This window comes from Pelophylax lessonae, assembly GCF_965119305.1.
Source record: "Pelophylax lessonae genome assembly, chromosome: 10".
NCBI lineage: Eukaryota > Metazoa > Chordata > Amphibia > Anura > Ranidae > Pelophylax > Pelophylax lessonae.
In genome coordinates, this window is record NC_138777.1 from 151260097 (window position 1) to 151266096 (window position 6000).

The following is a 6000-nucleotide window of genomic DNA, read 5'->3' on the forward strand; positions in this document are numbered from 1 at the left end:
TCTCTCTCTCATGTGTCTCTCTCTCTCTCATGTGTCTCGCTCTCTCTCTCTCATGTGTCTCGCTCTCTCTCTCATGTTCTCTCACTCTCTCGCTCTCTCTCTCTCTCTCATGTGTCTCGCTCTCTCTTATGTCTCGCTCTCTCTCTCTCTCATGTGTCTCGCTCTCTCTCTCATGTCTCTCTCTCATGTCTCTCTCTCTCTCTCTCATGTGTCTCGCTCTCTCTCATGTCTCTCTCGCTCTCTCTCTCTCTCATGTGTCTCGCTCTCTCTCTCTCTCATGTGTCTCGCTCTCTCTCATGTCTCTCTCTCTCTCTCTCTCATGTCTCTCTCTCATGTCTCTCTCGCTCTCTCTCTCTCTCATGTGTCTCCTTACCTCCCTCCCATCTGCAGAGCCGTTCCTCTATGGCTCCTGTGCCCTGTCACAGGCAGAGGCGAAGTACATTTGATATCACTCCGCCTGTGACAGAAGCCGGCACTATACAGGAATATTGGTAGGGTTGCAGCGCTCAAAAAACAGTCCGTGTTTGGGACAGGGACAATCCAATCTGCTTACCAGATAAGAAAAAAGAATAAGCCCATCGTCAAATAAGGATAATGTTGAATCACTTTATTTCAACTCAGCTCAATCGACTCGGCGGAGACAGCAGGGCATATGTAAACAAACAAAAAAAGATCTCATGGTGCAGTATATTGCTACTAATAGGCAATAAAACCACGACCCATCACCAGGAACCCCTTTTGTGCCACACTTGCACTATGGACAAACAGGCTGCTCACCAGATAGGGATTTGGACTAGGCAGTAAATTCAAGGGGTGACCGTCACCGAAACTCCTCTATAGATAACAATCAGTGATAGTCACACAAGCTCCTTACCAGATTCTGGTTGGGAATGAATATTAAACATAGATGGTCTATTCCACTCAGATACAAGGGATTCCACTTCCAATGGCCGACTCAATTCAGGGATCAGGTCTGAAAACCATGCAATATATCCAAAACAAAGGGAGATACACATAGTGTGGTATGTATGGACACAAAGATAGCTTATATGAATCCACCACCAAGAACCCCGTGGATCAGGAGCAGTCACTCTAAAGATGTAAATGGATAGGCTGCTTACCAAGCCACATCTTGTATTAGCGTACAATCAGGATGTAGGGGTCCAAATCTTGTTAAAAAGGGAGACACCATATAGGGAGGATGATCCAATTTGCAGGTAACCCAGTCAAACTGGTCAATACACAGGGAGTTTCAATACCCAGAAGAAGGAAAGAAGCTCATAGTGCAATACGTATAAAACAGCAAACATTTATTGTAGTCACCTACATTTAAAAACGTTAAGATCAACAGGTGCACATAGGAGAACCGCGGTAAATGTTCAAGCGTGTCCCAGGAACTGCAGGAGGGTCAACTGACGCATTTCGGCCAATCAGCCGCTGTCTATACAGGAAGCATCGGCTCCGCTTCCTGTAGTGCCATCTTAGTTTACAGCGATGCTCGGGGATGGCGGGTCGGGAACCCGCAATCTGGGCTTACCGACCCGCCATCCCAGAGCAGGAGGTGGGATCGTGTCGGGGGTCGGGCGGGAACAGGAATGGTGTTCCTGTTGTAGAATAAGTACAGGAACGCCATTCCCATGCCTTCCCGCAGGACTCGAACCCTGATGTGACTGCTGACAAAAGCAGCAGGATGAATTCTGAAGTGTTTCTGGCAATATTATCTGTTAATATTAATAGTATTCATATTATTTTATAATAATAATAATTATTATTATTAATATTATCAAAGGAAGGCTTGATCCATTGAAGGAAGGATCGAGCGAAGGAAGGATCAAAGCCACTTCAGTGTGAACTGAGCCTTTAGGCAGCAAAGATAACCAGAGAGAAGAGATGAGGGTTAAAACAAAAAAGACCCATAGGAATCGACATGTGCAGAACTAAAAAATGCATAATAATTTTGTTAAGTTAAATTAGTTTAATTTGTTTTCGGAATTACTTTTGTTTCGTTTATTCATTTTCAAATTCAATTCGATTTCAATTCGGATTCAATATTCCAAATTAATCGACGTTCAAATTCAAATTTATTTATTGGAAATTTGAATTTCAGAAGACAGTTATATCCTTTTTTTTCTGTTCCATTCTGTTCTAATCTATTGTTTTTTTCTATTCTATTCTTTTCTGTTCTCCAATTTTCTATTCTGTTCTAATTTATTCTAATCGAAATTTGAAATCCGGATGATGGTTATATTCTATTCTATTGAATTATATATTAGATTGATTTGTTCTTTTGTTTTCTATTCTTTTCTATTCTATTTTTTATTTATTCAATCCAAAATTTTAATTTCTGAAGACAGTTATATTGTATTGTATTCTATTATTTTCTATTCTAATCTATTTTCTGTTATTCTATTATTTTCTTTTCAAAATGATTCTATTCAAATTCATTCTATTTGAAATTTGAATTTCGAAGTCAATTATATTCAATTTTATTCTATTCAACTGATTTCTTTTTCTATTCTTTTCTTTGATTTTTATTTTATTCTTTTCTATTCTATTATTTTCTGTTTTACTCTATTCTTTTTTGTTCTATTTCCTATTTTATTCTTTTATTTTCTGTTCAATTCTTTTAGTTTATATTCTGGTCTTTTATATTCCTTTATTTTCTATTATATTTGATTATTTTCTTTTATATTCTACTCTATATTATTTTATATTCTATTCCTTTATTTTCTATTATACTTGATTCTATTATTTTATATTATATTATATTATATTCTGTTTTACTCTATTCTTTTCTATCATACTCTATTCTTGGATTCCTTTATTTTCTATTTTATTATATTCTTGTTTTAGAATTCTATTTTAATTTTGGCAAAATTTCATTTAGTTATTTGGGATTTGTTAAAATGTTTCAGGGGGGCGTGGCTTGGCGCGGAACGTGGATGGCCGCTTGAACTCTCAGCTCCCGGACGGCGTGTGGAGATTAAGCTTTTCTTTAGCTTTTCCCCTCCATCGACAACTCCACAAAGATGATGGGAAGATCTAGCGCCCACTCCTCTCCCACCAGAGGCCAGACCTCCGGCAGCACCCGCAGCATTCCGGAACTCTTCCACCAGCCTCAGCAGGTACGCGAGTCCCCGGCTCCGATTAAGGCCTACTCAGATGCGGTCCGGGGAGCCTCCGCCCCACAGTCTGCGACTGATCAGCCGACATCCATGCCCCAAGGGGAGCCTAGTTCAGCAATGGACACATTCTCTCCCCCACAAAACACCACACAATTGAGGCCAGTTACTTTCCCTGAATTGCGCTCCATAGCAGATGAGCTGAAGGCCTCATAGGCTATGGCTATAGCTGACCTTAGGAGGGACTTTAACTCTATCAATACAAGAGTCACTGAAGTGGAAGACAAAGTTCTCTCTCAGGAGGATTCCATCCAATCTCTATCCCACACAGTACAGACCCATGACTCACAATTTAGAGACATGCAAAGACAACTTGAAGACTTAGACAACAGAGGTCGTCGCCATAACCTACGTGTAGGAGGCATCCCAGAGTCGGTGGAACAATCTCAAATCACAAGAGCCACCATTGCTATTTTCAATGACACACTGGGTAGACCACCTGAGACCCCAATTGAGGTCGAACGCCTACACAGGGCCCTCAGACCCAAACCGAGAGACACAGACCCCGCTAGGGATATTGTCTGTTGTCTGGTTAACTTTAAATTAAAGGAGGACATCTTGAGGAGGACAAGAGACCGTCGCACACTCCTATATCAGGGATCTGATATAAAGATCTTCCAAGATCTATCACCAATAACCCTACAACGCAGGCGGGACATGAGGCCCCTACTCGACTTACTACGAGCAAGAAACATCCAATATCGTTGTAAATTCCCGTTCTGCCTATCTGCCTCGGCAAACGGACGCGCAGCCAACCTGAAGATCCCAGAGGAACTGCATACCTTCTGCAACACGCTAAATATACCTTATGTAGAGCTGCCAGATTGGTACAGGCCTCTCAACTCTCAAAACCTGCGAAGAGCCAACTCCACCGACGCAATTCCGGAGAGGGATGACTTCCATATAAGGCGCCCCAGATCTTCATCTCCTGGATCCGCACCATCCGTCCGAAGCACGATGCAAGACAGGCAAAGTCCCACTGCTTCCCCGGTCCACCGGCGCCCGAGACAAGAGTGATGCCCTCCATAACTCCTCAATATATATCTGCAATCCCTCTCCCCTTTTTCTCTTCCTATTTTGCTGTCTCACTATATCCCCCCACACAATCTTTCCCCACCTGCCCTCCTATGTTTTATTCCACAGACTCTGATCTACACTGATATCTGCTCATGCTCCAGAATATGTCATCCCTTCACATCGCACAGACTTTCAGAAACTAGCAACACTGGATACAGATGAAGAACCTGTTGATGATCCCAGCTAGACTTCACTAATGGTCAATCCCCCTAAAACAAGAATCTCTTCTCACCTGGTTGGGTAATGTACCGCTCACCACATAATCTACCCTCCTTTAGGGTAGTCTCACACTTATTGCATTGAAAGAGAGACCCTGGAATCTTCGATTTTCTTTTTCTTTTTGTTTCTTTTTTTTAGGGAGAGAACACTCTTTAACCATTCTCTAACCACACTACAAGGGCTAACCCCAAAATGTACTATTTTGTATGGTTTGCTGTTTTTTTCTCTCTCTCTCTCTTTCTGTTGCCAATCTAGAAAGTGATTCTTATAACCTTTGATGCCCTAACGGATCCCGGTCGGCTGCCCGGATTACCCCGTGCTTTTATCTCCCCCAATTGAAATTAGACTTACTAAGGGGAAGGAGGGGGAGAGGGGAAGAGAGAGGGGAAGGGGGGGAGGGAAGAGTAAAAGACTGGGAAGTTTTATACACAGCAAATTAATTAAGGAATAATCAATATTCCTGCTTCAACTCATCTTAACATACTGTGGTAACTCTAAAAAATTATATTGGGTTTAATCATAGACTTTCAGACCCCTTTCAGTTCTTGCAGGGGTGATCCGGTCTGCCGACCAATTTAATTAACTATGCATATGCAATAATTTACGTGATCTCCCCTCCCCCATTGCTCCCCATCCCTTTACCAGCCTAACCCCACGTTACGAACCTTTTTGCATTCAGATTGTAAAGTTATTGTTCAACGTCCTCTCTTCATACCCGATGCACCTCACTCCCCAGGGATCTGTGTCGCTTTAGGCTATTAATCCATATCCCCTGTATGTCATTAATGAAGGGATAGACCATCTCCTACTCCTTACCCGCAAACTAATACCTCCAGCCTACCTCACATTTACACATTTCCCCTACTCATCCTAACCCTCTTCCCAGCCATCTATTCCTCTCATTTCTGCTGATACAATGGAGGGACACCTAACCTCTCCACAACCTCTCTCCACATGCCGGCCGGCATTATCTCCAAACACACTTCTTCTCCCGTTCTGATACATACCACTTACCCCACAAGATAGGCTGAGTGTGTAACACACTCTTCCTGTCATCACTTCCGACACGTGTAAATCTGGTTAGGGTGTGATTCTCTTTCACACTCTATTTTTCGGTTTTTAACCCCTCACCCCTACCCTTACCTACCCCCCTTCCCCTATCACACCTTCCTAAACCTCCTCAACCTTTACATACCCACCAACTCCCCCCCATTCTCCGCGGTTTCTGCCTCCCGTACTAATTTAACCTAAATTACACGACCACCTCCTTAACGTCCCCCAGCAACTTTTATATGATGACCTCCTCTTCAGACACCCCCAACTCTTCCCCACTCAAGATCGTATCCCTGAATGTCAAGGGATTAAATAAACCAGAGAAGCGCAGCCAAGTCCTAGACATTATGCACAAGCTAAAAGTTTATATTATATATCTCCAAGAAACGCACTTCCACTCACAAAACACTCCGAAACTTGGCAATCTCCAATTCCCCACATCCTACCTTGCCACCAACCCACTGGGAAA